The 17,573-nt window shown below is 45.0% G+C and overlaps 1 protein-coding gene across 3 annotated transcripts in view; it reads right to left on the bottom strand.

Moving 5' to 3' along the window:
• Positions 1 to 17,368, bottom strand: part of NACC2 (NACC family member 2) — a 129,269-nt gene extending 111,901 nt beyond the window's left edge. For all 3 annotated transcript variants that reach the window (XM_044268744.1, XM_044268745.1, XM_044268746.1), the window contains exon 1: positions 17,175 to 17,368. The gene's annotated coding sequence lies outside the window, so the exon portion shown is untranslated. The remainder of the gene's footprint in view (positions 1 to 17,174) is intronic.
• Positions 17,369 to 17,573: the final 205 nt, after the last annotated feature.

Here is a 17,573-nt window from a genome sequence, read left to right as displayed (position 1 = left end):
CAATTATTATGAGCTGACCACAGCAGGCCCCACGGTGGGGACTCTTCTCAATCAGTGGGTGAATCCAGCTACCAGGGCTCATCTTCCCTTGTGTCATTACGAATAATTCAGGGGGCTACCAATGTGAAACGTGAACATGCAGAATACTCCAAAACAAGACTCGTTGACCAAGGCGAGTCACAAACTCAGGGCCATTTTTCTAACTAGGCACTTGAGGGCACATGCCTAAGACACCACCCAGTGGGGAGCGTTGCCAGAGAAGCAATTTACCTTTTTCTATTTTATTTAATTCTTTTCCATTCCCCCTCCCCCCGCCAACATGGTAACCAATATCAGATCGATAGGACCCAACTTCTGGCAATGCCACTGACCAGATGCTTGAAGTGGCCCTTCAGTAAGTGGTGCATCCTCTTCACCATTTAGCAGGTGAAAAGGTTGCATAGTCATATTTGCTTAAACGGGACTAGCAGTGTGCTGCAGTACAGAATGGATGAAGAGGTGCCTACAACGCAATGAAGAGGCAGCAGTTCTTGCTGGGGTTCCATGCGGCTCCTTCAATCATCAGTGGAGTTCCTTGAAGTTGGACCTCCACCTATCTGATATTGATGGCCTACCTGAAGAAAACTAATCAACGTACTGTAATAATATTCACATCTATTATACTTGGCAAAATGGAGTCACCCAGGCGCACAAGTTGTGGTCCCAGGATCCCTACCAATCAGCAGAATGAAGGGACTACAAGTGGATGAGATGCATGTACTGAAGATCTACAATTCCCCATAGGATTACACTCTCAGCTAAAACCTGTCAGACCGATTCTCAAAGTAATGGTACACACACTTTGGCGTCAGATTTGCAGTCTGAACTAATTTTGGGGTGTGATAAAAGGACCATGTACGTGACTTATGATTTAAAGGTACTGGATACTTTTAGGAGGATATAAATGGGTGGAACACATAGGAGTTCCATAGGTGCCACTCTCTCCCCAAAGTCACTGCTCTAAAGTAAGCCAGTAGGAGCACCGTATGGACTTCTAAACTTACTTCGCACCTGGTACCTTGGATCACTCACATATTATTACTCCCACAATATCCATTTCCTCCAAATCTGATAAATAACAGCCTGACGGTTCAAGAAGGAGTCTGCAAATAGGAGTAAGGTGTCAAGTTTATTTTAAGATGTTAAGGTGGGAAAACAGCTCCAGTAACGAGCTCCTCTGGATTTCATCCTTGCTTCCTGTCTTTATTAACCATCAGTTATAAGTTCGGTATAATGTTAACCCTTTATTTCTAAAATATTGAGCTCGATTCTTAAAAGGGCTTGAACTCTGATGTTCAGTAGTTCAATCAGGAACCAAGGGCGACAATACAATATTTATACCAGTAGACCACCACAGTGAAAAGAGGTTGACTTCTTACCATGGAAGGACTCTCACTAATCTTCACCAGCACAATGTCACTCCTGAGTTAAGATAAATGTCCCCTCTTCTACGATACAAGCAGTGGACCCTGACAATTTGGTAAGCAAGGCCCATCATGAAACTCTGTGTTACCTGTCCCTATGGCCTCTTTTGAAAAGAATCTACCATTAGCCAAAGCCTAGGTGTCCAATAGTATCATCGTACTATAATCAACCATAACATCTACATGTAGTCTGTATATCCTTCATAAACTGGTCTACAGAAAGCAGGGCAGGGTTAAGGAGATCCGGAGAATGAATCAGCCTTTGTGATAATGTGGTCCTCTCACTACACGACCATGAGGTTCTGAAGATGACACTTTGTAAAGATCTTCAAGGTCCTTTATGAACCTCCGTGTTAACCGTCCTTATGGCCTCATTTGAGACCCTACCATTACCCAAAGCGTAGGAGTCCAACAGTATCACTGTACTATAATCAAGCATATCTTCTACATGGGGTTTGTATACAGAAAGTGAGGCAGGGGTATGGAGATCCTGTGATAATGTGGTCCTCTAACAACACGACCATGAGGTTCTGAAGAAGAGGATGCCTTGTGAAGCACATCTTGGAGCAAAGCCTTTGCCACTAGGGTCTTTCACTAATTTGGTTTAAAGAGGTGGCCTTATGAAGACAAACCCCTCCTCTATATGCAATCACCATTTGTTTGGTCATGTAGTATTACAAGCAAATCAAAAAATATTGACCATATTACATGGATGGGCCAGGTCTGCCAGATTGGGCTCTGGTTCTTAGAGGAAGATCCAGACCCAACTTTGTGACTTCCACATCACCTCACGAGACAACCGCTTTCATTTTGAGGTCAAATTTTCCATTAAACACAGGCAGGCCCCCAGGCAAGAGCACAGTCCAGTTTAGTGTTAGGCTATAGTGAATGACACCAAAACCAGAACCAACTGCCCACGATTCTGCCCTAAGATGTGATGCCAAACACAAACGAGGCTCAGTGTCAGGACTGACCCTGCTTAAAGCTGGCAAAAGCACACTGTAATTCTTATCTGTCTCATCAGTAACAATGGTTTATAGCTATGGAAAATTCACTGCATACGGCTGCGCGGCCACAACATATACAGCTCCGCTCTACATCTAATCCTGAAACTCAGCCTATAACATTCTCAGTGGGTTTCGGTATAAACTGAGCCCCTGCCGTTGTGCTCGGCAGGATAATGATTACAGCTCCTGGAATATGATGCTGAAACGTAGAATATTGTTCAGTCCTAATTTCTGAATGGTTTCTGTAATGCATTTTTCCGTTCACTGGAGCAAAATTCTCTCCATATAATGATTATGTTTGGCAGGGCAGATGAAGGCTCTTTAAAGGACAACCAGCCACGTAAATAATGACGTGTCATATAAGGTAACACCAAAATTTGGACTATTTCACTGGCAACCACTATATTACCTCCTTGGCAGTTTTGGAGGGAGAGAGGGGGAGAGGGAGAATGTTTTAAGGCATTTTTATTACTTTCTACAATGTCAAAAGTTTACATACACTAAGATTACTATGCCGTTAAACAATTCTGGACTGCCCATATGATGATGTCATGTGTTTGGAAGATTCTGTTAGGTTTGTTGGCAACATCTGAGTTAAGCCTCATTCACACGTGAGTGTTTTGGTCAGTGATTCCCATCAGTGATTGTGAGCCAAAACCAGGTGTGGAACCTCCACAGACATAAGGTATAATGGAAAGATCTGCTCCTGTTCTGCGTTTAGAGCCGCACCTGGTTTTGGCTCAAAATCACTGACCAAAACACTGGTGTGTGAATGAGGCCTTAATTAGAGACACACCTGCGGATGTATTTAAATGCACACCTGAAACCCACTGCTTCTTTGTGTAGCATCATGGGAAAATCTAAAGAAGTCAGCCAAGATATCAGGAAGAGAATTGTGGACTTGCACAAGTCTGGCTAAACCTTGGGTGCAATTTCAAGATACCTGAAGGTGCCTCGTTCATCTGTACAAACAATTATGCTCAAGTACAACCAAGATGGGAATGTCTAGCTATCATACCGCTCAGGAAGGAGACATGTCCCAGAGATGAACGTGCTTTGGTCCGACATGTGCATATCAACCCAAGAACAAAAGCAAAAGACCTTGTGAAGATGATGACGGAAGCTGGTAAGATTGTGTTAATATCCACAGTGAAATGAGTACTGTATCAACATGGGCTGAAAGGCCACTCTGCCAGGAAGAAGAAATTACTCCAAAAGAAACATAAAAAAGTCAGATTAATGTTTGCAAATGCACACAGGAACAAAGACCTATATTTTTGGAGACATGTCCTGTGGTTTGACAAACTAAAATTGAATACAGAAGCAACGTCTCAAGACATCAGCCAGGACGTTAAAGCTTGGGCGGAAATGGGTCTTCCAAATGGACAATGACCTGAAGCATACTGCCAAACTGGTTACAAAGTGGCTTAAGGATAACAAAGTCAATGTTTTGGAGCGGCCATCACAAAGCCCTGATCTCAATCCTATTGGAAATTTATGGGCAAAGCTGAAAAGGCAGGTGCGAGCAAAGCAAGCAACAAACATGGCTTAGTTACACCAGTTTTGTCAGGAGGAATGGGGCCAAATTCTGACCAACTATTGTGAGAAGCTTGTGGAAGGATATCCAAAATGTTTGACCCAAGTCATACAGTTTAAAGGGCTTCTGTCACCCCCAAAAAAAGTCATATATATTTTTAGGCTAATTAAAATCCTTATACTGCGATTTTTCAATATATAGTGCTCTTACCCTTTTCTGTTGACTAGTTTCTTTAAAAATGGCACTTTTATAATATGTAAATTACCTCTCTACCAGCAAGTAGGGCAGTTACTTGCTGGTAGCCGCCGCATCCTCCTTTCAAAAAACGCCCCCTCCTCCTGCTGATTGACAGGGTGTCACAACCAGACAGCTGAGAAGCTCTGACAGAAGCCTTTCAGAACCTCCTCGAGTTTTCTTTGTTGTGCTGTTCAGTTCCTCATCTCGTTAGCCTCTCTCAGCTGTCATGTAGTTGGACTGATTGCATCCCTTTAAATTCCTCCCCATGATGCATTACTGGGCGGCTTATATTTCTTCCTGGAGTGTGTGTGCATGCTGATCCCATTTCCCAGTCTGCTACTAAAGTTAAGTGCTGTACTTTCATCTGTTATTTTCTGTTTGCTGGATCCCAGGTGACCCTGACTCCCTCCGTGTCTGGTGTAGGGAGCCGGTGGTCGTGTCCCCTCACTATTGTAGGGTGTTCAGGGGTTATATAGTCGAGGTACGTGGATATGCAACCATCCACCTCTGGGATCTTTGCATAGGCTGAGCAGCCAGGTAAAGGGCTAGGTCTTGTGCAGGGGTCTCCCCTTGGTTCCTTAGCTTTGGATCCAGTGAGTCATATATGCATGTTGCTTTGTCTTGTTTCCTGTACACCGTCCGTGTCACAGGGCCAGCGAGTGCTCTCCTCCTCCGGCTGGCCCCGTCTGCAATTCAAATCCCGCGCCTGCACCTCATTCGGTGCAGGCGCTCTGAGAGAAGGACGCTCGCTTCCTCAGCACTCCCTCAGTGCGCCTGCGCCGATGACGTCACCTCTAAACCCGAAAGAGAAGACGTCATTGGCGCAGGCGCACTGAGGAAGTGCTGAGGAAGCGAGCGTCCTTCTCTCAGAGCGCCTGCGCCGAATGAGGTGCAGGCGCGGGATTTGAATTGCAGACAGGGCCAGCCGGTGGAGGAGAGCATTCGCTGGCCCTGTCAATCAGCAGGAGGAGGGGGCGTTTTTTTGAAAGGAGGATGTGGCGGCTAACAGCAAGTAACCGCCCTACTTGCTAGTAGAGAGGTAATTCACATATTATAAAAGTGCCGTTTTTAAAGAAACTAGCCAACAGAAAAGGGTAAGAGCACTATATATTGAAAAATTCGCAGTATAAGGATTTTACTTAGCCTAAAAAAAAATATGACTTTTGGGGGGTGACAGAAGCCCTTTAAGGGAAATTGAACTAAAGTATTAATGAAATGTATGTAAACTTTAGACTTTGCAGAAAGTAATAAAAATGCCTTGAAACATTCTCTCTCTCTCATTATTCTGGCATTTGGCAAATAATAATAATTACTGGTAATCCTAATTGATCAAAAACAAAAAGGTTTATTCTGATTTCATGTCAGATATTGAGAAAAACATGAATACATGTGTCTTTTTATATAGTGTATGTAAACTTCTGGTTTCAACTGTATATATCTTACAAAATATTTGTTGTTTTGTCCTTCAGTGGCAAAAAAAAGGGAAAAAACTACTGCCGCGATATAAGTAGTAAAAACAAAAGACATTTCGGTAGTCATCCCACTAGCTTTCTCAATTAGAATAACCTGTGCAAAGAATCTAGTATTAAATACTGGTGACTCATGCTTCATGGATTAGGCTGACTGAAGCATGAGTCTTCAGTATTTAATGCTGGAAATTCTTTGTACAAGTTTTTTTAAATTGAGAAAGCTAGTCGGATGACTGGCAAAACATTTTCAAGGGGGGAAAATGTCCAGTAGCTTTGACTTATTGCCACTGATATACCATTATCTGAATGATTGAGAACCTTCACAGATATACCGCCAACACCATATGGTCATAGAGTTATAGTGCCATATTGTGACTAAATAATACAGCAATAGTACTATAAAACAACTAGCAGTCAGTTTAAGATAATCTAAAGAGGGGAACTTTAGAGTAGAGTAGTCTACATGAGGTGGGAGGATTTTGCCCGAACTTACCTGAAGCTGAGAAGTATATTGATTCTACTATATAGAGGTGATTATTATAGTTATTATTTTGGTCTGTTTTTCCTGTCAAGGCCGGCGTCAGCACCCGGCATACCTGGGCAAGTGTCGGGGCCCACAGCTCCTGCGGGGGCCCACTGCACAGCTGATTATAATTGTGAAGCACTAGAAGGAGGGACGTGGCGGTTTAAGGGGGGGGGGGTTCGCCCCAGCTGCCCGCTCTTAGGGGGTGCCAGCAGAACACAGAAGCAATGAGCGCTTCCATCAATACAGATGGAGGCGCTCATTGCTGGAGCGCAGGGAGCTCCCCTGGCTCCTCCCCTCCTTCAGGCCGGAGGCGCTCTGAATGGTGAAGCAGGAAGACTTCTCCCTGCTCCACCATTCAGCCTGCAGGCACCGTTTGCGCTGCCGGCCTGTGTGGGCGCAGCCTGCAGCCCGGAAATCTGCATAAGCTTCGCCGTGCTGCAGAGCGATCTGTGTCTGCAGGGAAGAGAGGTATGTGAGCAGTTACTGAGTTTTTTTAATACAGAGGGGGCACAGAGGACTTTATTACTATGGAGGGGACACAGAGGCCATTACTAATGTGAAGGGGCACAGTAGGGATTTCTACTATGGAGGGGGCACAGAGGGCATTACTACTATTAAGGGGGCACAATGGGCACTACTACTATGAAGGGGCACAATGGGGATATAACTACTGTGAGGGGGCACCACACATATGCACAAAACAACTGCGAAGGTTGTACAATGAGGGCAATATTACTTTGAGGGGGTACAATTTTGGGAGGGGGGGGGGGTTGACAGAGAGAGGACCCGCCCCGGGTGCCAAACACCCTAGGCACGCCACTAAAGCAGGGAACTATTAGTTTCCTTCTCCACCAATGAGCCGCCAGCGCTCCACAGCAGCAGCAGCACGATGTCCTCACACATCGTCCTGCTGATCTGTGTAGGAGGAGGAGCGGGGCAGGCTGGGAATCAGCCTCTGCTCCTCCTACAGAGCAGCGCCATGTGTCACAGTATCCTGCTGCTGCTGATGGGGAGCGCAGATCATGGGAGGAGCCGGGTGACTGAGGCCAGGAGGATTTATTGCTTGTTTTTTTTCACTTCCTGTGAAGGGGGCACATCTGGGCATAACCACTGTGAAGGGGGCGCTGGGCACATATCTTGGCATATCAACTGTGAGGGGGGCACATATCTTGGCATATCAACTGTGAGGGGGGCACATCTTGGCATATCAACTGTGAGGGGGGCACATATCTTGGCATATCAACTGTGAGGGGGCACATATCTTGGCAAATCTACTGTGAGGGGGGCACATATCTTGGCATATCTACTGTGAGGGGGGCACATATCTTGGCAAATCTACTGTGAGGGGGGCACATATCTTGGCAAATCTACTGTGAGGGGGGCACATATCTTGGCAAATCTACTGTGCGGGGGGCACATATCTTGGCATATCTACTGTGAGGGGGGCACATATCTTGGCATATCTACTGTGCGGGGGGCACATATCTTGGCATATCTACTGTGCGGGGGGCACATATCTTGGCATATCTACTGTGCGGGGGGCACAAAACTTGGCATATCTACTGTGCGGGGGGCACATATCTTGGCATATCTACTGTGAGGGGGGCACATATCTTGGCATATCTACTGTGAGGAGGGCACATATCTTGACATATCTACTGTGCGGGGGGCACATATCTTGGCATATCTACTGTGAGGGGGGCACATATCTTGGCATATCTACTGTGAGGAGGGCACATATCTTGACATATCTACTGTGAGGGGGGCACATATCTGTGAGACCAAAACACTGGATAGAAAATAAAAGTAGGCACATAAGGACTGACTCACATATATCCGCTCTGTGTAAGGTATTTTATCTATAATACATGCAGTTTCATTGCTGTAAGCGGTGTGCAAAATGCCACAAGGGGGCCCACTGAGACTATCGCCCAAGGGCCCACATGAACCTGGAGCCGGCCCTGTTTCCCGTTATCCTATTTTATGTATGACCCTCCTCATGAAATAATCCAAAATGTCAGCACAGCATCGAAGGATAGGGATGCACCAGAGAAAGCTGGCACAGAAAGCACAAAAGTTGCAACCCAAGTGAAGTTTCTCCCTAACAAACTTAAGAAAGGCTTTGGTTTGGTTTACTGACGCTAACTTTCACTGCTGTTTAATATTTTAGCTTTCAAAAAGATAAAACAATGTGATAGATCATCAATTACTCAATACACTAGATACCCGCTTGGCAAGCAGACGGGCACATCGCTGCCCACAACACAACATAAATGCCTTTTAAAAGGAAGGAACACACCAGCAGTATGCAGATTAATGAGTCAGCATGTAATGGAGTCTCCATTTAAAGCAATCCGAAGGAGAGCATTTTACACAGAGAACATAAAGTACTTGTCTGAAGACTCTTTTTTCCTAGGGATAAGCAGGTTTGAATAATGCATATTAAAGAACAGCAAATATGATTTAAAGGCGACATATTGTACTCAGAGTTATCCTGCTAAGAAGGCCGGGCCAAATGTCCAATCATTTATTGTAAACCGGGGGCATAAAATATTGCTAGTTTTTATTGAGTGGGGAGGGGTATTAGCCAGTGCCAGTAAAGCATTAGTTTATTGAGGTGAAAGACTGAGATTGGCCTTAAAGAAGCACTCTGGCAAAAAAATAAAATCCTATATAGAGCATTATAATTATATATATAAGCACCTATTTTAGTAATGCCATTTATGTGCCGTCTTCATCTTGGATTCCTTCTTCCCCTCCGATATGGTTCCCTTATGCAGTCTACATTTTCCATCATGCCTCGGGTTCCTCGCACCGCACTTGCTCTGCTCAGGGTCCTAAGGTTAGCCAGGGACAGATCAGTGACCTTGAACTTCTGTTGGCCAACTCACCTTGGAGATTGTGATGCGGCTTCAGCCTGCCTCCCCTGCCTCCTGCTTGTGATAAGTTTCTACTTGTCAACTCTTACAAGCAGGAGGCAGGGGAGACAGGTTGAAGCCGCATCACATAGGATACACTGGAAATTGTGCACACAGTGCTTACATATACTGAGGGGAGTCTTATAACCGCCACTAATCACTGTATGGACTCCCTACTAGATGACTGCTTTCTTGCTGTCTTAGGGCAGACATATCTCCAGCAGCACCTTATGAAAGTACATACAGAGGAATAAAGTGAGTGGAGCTTGGTGAGGAGGGATCGATAGACTGACCTACAGGAGAACATGTTCTGGGCTGGTGGTCAGACTGAAGATCACATCATATACCTGCCCAATATAAAGGGTTCAAATGTATGGATGCTGCTGACCAGTGGCGACTCTAGGAACAATATATAGGGGGGGCACAAAGATACCACAGTCAAAAATGGGGGGGCAAAAACAAAATAAGTATATAGAAATAAGATTACAAAATACTAGAGAGTTGCGGTATGCAGGTATACATTTATAATAAAACAATTTACTTACAAAAGAAGCTATTCAGTCGTCTGCTGTGCCGTCCTCTGCTTGCTTCCGCGGATTCTTTCCCCTTCTTTCTGTCTCTCGTCAGTGCACAGGCGCACTGTTATGGTGGATCTGTGGAAGACACACTGTTATGGGGGCATCTGTGGATGACACATTATGCCTCTCATTAGCCCTCATTATGCCTCTCATTAGCCCCCATATCAGCCCTTATGCCTCATTAGCCCCCATTATTCTTCATATTAGCCCCATTATGCCTCATTAGCCCACATTATGCCTCATTAGCCCACATTATGCCTCTAATTAGCCCCCATTATGCCTCTTATTAGCCCCCATTATGCCTCTTATTAGCCCCCATATGCCTCCTATTAGCCCCCATATGCCTCCTATTAGCCCCCATATGCCTCCTATTAGCCCCCAATTAGCCCCCATATGCCTCCAATTAACCCCATATGCCTCCAATTAGCCCCATAGACCCCATATGCCTCCAATTAGCCCCCATATGCCTCCAATTAGCCCCCAATTAGCCCCCATATGCCTCCTATTAGCCCCCAATTAGCCCCTATATGCCTCCAATTAGCCCCTATATGCCTCCAATTAGCCCCCATATGCCTCCAATTAGCCCCCATATGCCTCCAATTAGCCCCCATATGCCTCATATTAGCCCCCATATGCCTCATATTAGCCCCCATATGCCTCCAATTAGCCCCATAGACCCCATATGCCTCCAATTAGCCCCCATATGCCTCCAATTAGCCACCAATTAGCCCCCATATGCCTCCTATTAGCCCCCAATTAGCCCCTATATGCCTCCAATTAGCCCCTATATGCCTCCAATTAGCCCCCATATGCCTCCAATTAGCCCCATAGACCCCATATGCCTCCAATTAGCCCCCATATGCCTCCTATTAGCCCCCATATGCCTCCTATTAGCCCCATATGCCTCCTTTTAGCCCCCAAATATGCCTCCTATTAGCCCCCAAATATGCCTCCTATTAGCCCCCAAATATGCCTCCTATTAGCCCCCAAATATGCCTCCAAATGCCCCCATATGCCTCCAATTAGCCCCCAAATATGCCTCCAATTAGCCCCCAAATATGCTTCCAATTAGCCCCCAAATATGCCTCCAATTAGCCCCATATGCGTCTAAATGCCCCCATATGCCTCCTATTAGCCCCATATGCCTCCTATTAGCCCCCATAATGCCCCCAGCAGCCACATTTTTTATAAAATAAAATAAAAAAACACTTACCTCTCCTGCTCCTGGACGGACGCCGCCTGCCATTTTCTCCCTCCTCAGTCGACTGTGCTCTAAACTGGCGCGCACAGCGTGAGGTCACAGAGCGACCTCACGCTGTGCGCAGCCCTGCACAGCCGACAGCCGAGGACCAGGAAGTGGTGAGTACAGAGCGTTTACCACTTCCTGGTTCTTCGGTACTAATGAGCGCTTCCATAATGGAAGCGCTCATTAGTATTCACTCAGGGGAATCAGCGGGGGGGCACCCGGGGGGGCAAGGAACAACATAGGGGGGGCAATTGCCCCCCCTCGCCCCCCTCTAGCGACGCCACTACTGCTGACCTGAAACAAACTACACTGCTAGGGCTTTGCTGGTTGGGGTGTCACTTTCTATCTTGGGGTCTTTGCAAATTAGCACTTTACCAGTGAGAATACTGTCAGAATCCAAAATAACAGCACCTGCTGGGTCCAAAGTGTCTGCAGAACAGTTCTGGACTTAGGTCTCAGCCCGAAGAAGCTCTCCAAGAAGTGAAAGTCCATTGTGCATCCACAGAAATCTTAAACCACCACCTTTTACCACAACATTTCATTTCTAGGTCCAACGTTCATTAAGACATTACTCTTTATTGCAGTCAGACTTTAAATTTTTCTGTTAAATAATAAATGATTAAAATAATAAAATAATGGTTGTTTTCTGCCATAACTAGAGGGAGCTAACTACATAATGTTCTATCATTAAGATTAAAGGGGAATTCCCTACTGTGGATATGTGAGGGTGTCTGATAAAAGCAGGTTCCACTTCTGGGCCTACACCTGTGCTAAGAACATGGTCACCTGGCCCCTCTCCAGCTTGGCGAGGCAACTGCCATGTGGATGATCTTGTATTGGGGCTATGCAGGATTCCTCACAACTGTCAAGTTGTGGTAACTTGCTGGTCAAAATGTGACTCCATTCATTTTCACTAGTAGCGATGTAGCATCACGTGTGTTGTGGGCCAAAGTCAACCAGCCATAAAGTGGTTCTACAGGAGTTACATATTGATGACCTACCCTCATGAGATTGTTGGGGGTTCTACTCCCGGCACCCCCATGATCAGCTGTTTGAGAAGCCCACATCACAATACGATTACAGTGATGCCAAATTTATATATACACCTGTATAAGACGCACTGGCCCATAAGACGCACCTAGGTTTTAGAGGAGGACAATAGGAAAAAAATATTTTTCATTAGACCTCAGATCAGACCAGTAATCAGACCCCCGATGTTAATCAGACCTCAGCTGACAGCCCCAATCAGACCTCAGATCAGACCCCCATGCCTCAGATCAACCACCCAGCCTCATGTCTGCAGCCTGTAGCCCCCAGCCTCAGATCAGATAAAATAAAAAATCCACTTACCTCTCCTGCTCCGGACACCGCCGCTCCTCACCTTTGGCGCTCCTCCTGCTCTTCCTGCCGCCAGCTATGCTGTGAACTTAGGCGCACAGCGTGAGGTCACAGAAGTGCCCTCACGCTGTGCGCAGCCACTGCACAGCCAAGGACCAGGAAGCAGCGGGTACAGAGCCTTCACCGCTTCCTGGTCCTACGGCATTTATAAGTGCTTCCACTATACTATTCGTATTAATCCCATCAGACGCAGGGATATTTTTCCCCCATTTTGGGGGGGAAAAGTGTGTCTTGTGGGGCGAAAAATACGGTAGTTTTTATTATGCTTTACTACTTAATAACTTTGAAGTATAATGTTTTGCGTTGCTATACTCTGACATTCTGTTTTTTTGCGGGGCAAGCTGTAGTTTTATTGGTACCTTCTTGGGGTACGTAAGCTTTTTGATCACCTTTTTAAAAAAAAATGTATAACATGGAGGCAAGATGACCAAAAAAGGGCAATTTGAGCATTTTGATATTGTAACGGTGTTCAGCGTGCAGGAAAAACCATTTCTAGGTTTTAACATAATGTACATTTCTGGATGTAGTGAAACCAACGATGTTTGATTTTTTTCTTATTTGTAAAATTGCGAGGGGAGAGATTTAGACTTGTTATACATGTTCATATTTTTTTTCTATATTTTAAAAACTATTTTTACTTATCTTTGTTGATCTTTTCAAACAAATAAAATAAGAAAACAGCCCCTAGTTTTTTTTCGAACAGAAAACAAAGTCAACACCCAACGTATTCCTGAGTCTACACAATGAAAAACAAAATTATAATATGAGGTGCTAACCACGTTCTGGGAGATATCATTAGTCTAAGCTAACAAAAAAAATTAAAAAAATAATTGTACAAACAATAGTCAAACAAATGTATGTTCTGAAATTCAGTACAGAGGCGCTCAGAATCAAATCCATCAGGGCAATTACACTGGTGAACGGGATCCCAAAAAAGGTTACACGTTAGGAATTGGGTCTTCACCAAAAACCAAGATGTCCACTGAAAACAGCCACTCTGTACAACTAAGACTTGGCAGAACGTTTCCATGCCTCACCGAACCAAATTCACCCAATCTATACACATAACTTAAGATACCTTCTCTAAAAAGTTTAAATGGTGGAGGAGAAAGAAGTCTGAAAGATTGTTTTGTCCCAAAAGTCTATGACAACCCGGACTTTCTGGGTCAATACAATCAAATGTGGCCCAACGAAGGGTGGGGGGTAAAGGTAGTTAAAAGGGTGTTAGTAAAGGTTCCAAAAGGCTTGAATAAATGGTACTATGATATAGATCTCTGGGGCTTGTCTCTTAGACAATCATCCTGTATCTCTGTTGGGTAGTAGAAGGCTGATGCATAATTTGCAAGGTCTTTAATTATTTATTTTTCATTTCCGCAATTCACACAGAGGGTAAATATTCATTGGAAAAGAAGCCTTCAAGAGTGAAGAAGGTGTAGCCTGTGGTAGCTCCTCAGACCACTTGGAAATGTGGGGTGGAGGTGGTGTAGAAATGTATGATTACGGAAGAGCTGACCACCCAAAGTGTTCGATATAGCGTACAAACTTCTAATAGATGGGTTCCAGTTCCTCTCACCCAAAAAGAACTTTATTTATATATCTCCTGGTGTCATCATTGACTGTCTTGAGGTTAAGAAGTCTACCCATTTAAGGTTGTCCCCCAAGGTGTGCCAGATGTAAAAGGTGGAGAGGGGAGTCTTAGTTCTTTACATCATCGTGATCGTTTGATCGCTTATAGTACACCATAGACTACAGTTGACTATTGCAGTCCACGGAGATTCTCCGCACTTCAAATTAGCGATTCATAGCAATCATGGGGCCCCAAAGGACAAGTAGCCACACAAAGAGGTCCTTGGTCCTCAGCTTCTTCAGTATATCATTTGCATACCTTCAAACTTTCATGAGGCGGAACAGAGGTCCCCGTTCATGGGCCCCATGATGAGTTAGTCATGGCTTTGGGCCTTTGATGATAATACCATACATTTACATAACTGACAACACACACCATAAAACCGTATATTTAAAATCTTCATTTTTGCATTTTTCCTTGCTTTAGAGCAGAATTCTTTGTCACCTTTTTTTTTCTTACCAAGGAAACCACAAACCACCCAGCCATGATTTGGTGTCGCAACTATGAATGCAAAGCTCTCTCTGTGGTCAGACACTCACCTATTTTTTCCTGTATGATTCTCTTCTCAAATATGCAAGAGTAACGGCTAGTAGTAAAAAAATAAAGGACATTAAGTTCAGCAGGGCCTAAAAGAGTGAGCCCCATATGTCCCCATCCAGAGGGCCCCAGCACCCGGGGCACATGCCATACCAGATTTCCCTATAATTACACTCCTGGGTGTGTAGAACATGTATGAAGATTCAAGGCCTTTACAGTAGTTGAAGCAGTCACATTATACTGTGCATACTTTAAAGGGGTTTTCCAGCCAGAGACATTTATAGGATTAATGGACAGGATCAGATATTTATGCCATAAATATCTCTAGCAGGAAAGCCCCTTTAAAGGGGAGACCTGCATAGGGAAGTACTGCTCTCGGCTCCAGCTGCCATGCTTTGGTCCCCAGCTGTCAATATCTGCTTCGACACTGCTGCAGCCAATTGCTGACCACAGTGGTGATCTGATCCCTTAAGTCATGTCGATTACCTATGTGACCCCAGTGGAGTAGTTCACAGCTACGGCCAGAGATTGGCTGCGGCGGCGCCAAAGTGAATCGGCTGCGGCGGCGCCAAAGTGAATCGGCTGCGGCGGCGCCAAAGTGAATCGGCTGCGGCGGCGCCAAAGTGAATCGGCTGCGGCGGCGCCAAAGTGGATGTACCAATCAATACTAGACATTCTAAGGGTCCATTCAGACGTCCGTAGTTTAGGATCCGCATCCATTCCGCAAAGCTGAAAATTCATTTTAATTGGGCCACAAAAGATGCGGATAGCACACTGTGTGCTATCTGCATCTGTATTTTTGTTCCGCTGCCCTGCAAAAAAATTAAAATAAAAATTAAGAAAAGAAGAAGATAAAGCATGTCCTATTCTTCAATCGCAGGCAAAAATAGGCATCTGCATCACAGGGCCGGCCATGTGTGATCCGCAAAATGCAGAAAGCACACGACCGGTATCCATGCTTTGCTGATCCGCAAAACACTTGCGGACGTGTGAATGGACCCAGATTTATCACTCAGCATCAGCAATCTAGCGCATTTCTAGGCAGTCTAGTCTGACAGTCAAAAAAGGTTTTCATTGTCTAAATCTTAGATAAAATTACTAAGTCTGCCCCATTGACTTGAATGGGAACTGTGTACTGCTTTATTCCCCCTCTGGGGGCGCTGCAGGGCATTTGAACGCTTACTGCCAAGTTTCCCATCAAATTACAGATGGTTCCTGGAGGTCTCAGCGGAGGAATGCTTTGTAATCAGCGTATTGTCAAGAGACCCTTGTAACAAATAGGGATTGTCCACAGCCTAGAGCTTCTTTAAAAGGGGTTGTCTCACCTCAGCAAATGGCATTTATCATGTAGACAAGGCACTTACTAATGTATTGTCCTTTGCTGGCTTAATCCATTTTTCCATCACATTATACACTGCTCGTTTCCATGGTTATGACCACTCTACAATCCAGCCGCAGTGGTAGCGCTTGCACAATATAGGAATAAAGCGCTGGCCTCTCTGCTGGGTGCGACCTTGGGAGAGCGCATAGGTTTTTTTTTCCCTGTAGCACGACCACCACCGATGGATTGCAGGGTGGTCTGTAACCATGGAAACGAGCAGTATATAATGTGATGGAAAAATGAATCCAGCCAGCAAAGGAAGCAATATGTATAATAACAATAAGTAAGTACTTTGTATTCACTTTCTGTTCATAATAAATTCCATTTACTAAATCCCTTTAAGACTGTAATACAGCTGGATATTATAGACACAAGGCCCTGACCCCCTATGATTCTAATGAACCAGTCTTAAATCACAAATGAGCCCTACTGCCGATTTTAGGGCTCATGTCCAATATGTTGCCCATAGAAGTCTGTGGAGCCCTACTGCACCTCCGTATGCCTCCAATTTCTAGCATAGCGCGCTCCATCAGCTGCCATTGTCATAGTCGCCAACAGTCCTGGCTTCGCAGGGACAGAAAGTAATTTTCAGAGACAGTCCCTGCAAATTCCGACTGTCCTGGACATAAAATGGGCGTGGCTTATGTAAAACCTGCCCTCAACTGGGCGTTCCTGCACAGTTTGGGCGTGTACCAAGGGGCGGGGACTAGTTGTCGCGAATTTACCAAATGCAAAGTCGGTAAATTCTCCGCTTTGAAATATAGGCACACACAGGGTACCTACAGCGACGGGGGCTCCATGCAAGCGAATTGGGTTTCGCAAAAAAATATATAAAAAAAAAATAATTATCAACCCAAGTGATCCAATCGTGGCGGTCACTTCCACGCCGGCGGAATAGGAGCAAACGCTACCCTGACACACAAGGGGTTAACGTGGCTCTTGCAGAAAGTAGTAGTTTATTGTATGCGTCAGGTGATGCTGGTGATCTGCCAACCCCACGAGCGCTGGCACATGATGAAATGAGACGTTACAACCGTACAATGCGGCGGAGACACCGGATACAGTCTTCTTTAGATTTACAATTAACTTTTTGCAAAAAAAATAAATAAAAATTTGCCGACTGCACTGAATTGCAAGCTCTGCAGCACAGCGACAACACGACCACAGCAACTTCAAGCATTCTTTTAGCAAACTCCTGCCGTGCAAACAGCAAGGCGTCTGCAAAACTGCTGATAACGACGGGGACGTACCTGCCAACGTGCCCATTGAGGAGGATATCCGCCAGGTTTCGGATGGGCAGGGATGGCCAGGCCTCTGCTAGGCACCCAGACAAGCTCTGTCTCGCTCCCTGGTCTTCAGACTTCACAGATACAAACAGCAGCAGCAGGAAGTGATTCCAACTCACATGGACTTTCTCTGACCTCACCCTCCATGGCAACAGGGAATTTAAAGGGACAGCTTTCCACGTCCTGCGGTGGGACAAAACAGTTTGCATTAGTATAAATAAAGTTGAGTGTCAATATGTCATAACATCTAAACAGTCACAGGAAAAAAGAAAGTGTTAAAAATAATCCTAAAAACAAACATAAAAAAATTAAATAAAAAAAGTGTTTCTAAAATTCAGTTATTTCTTACTTGTCATATCTGTT

This window comes from Bufo gargarizans, chromosome 9 (genome assembly GCF_014858855.1).
Source record: "Bufo gargarizans isolate SCDJY-AF-19 chromosome 9, ASM1485885v1, whole genome shotgun sequence".
NCBI classification, from domain to species: Eukaryota; Metazoa; Chordata; class Amphibia; order Anura; family Bufonidae; genus Bufo; species Bufo gargarizans.
Note: the sequence above shows the minus strand (reverse complement) of the source record. Positions and strands in the feature narration are given on the sequence as shown.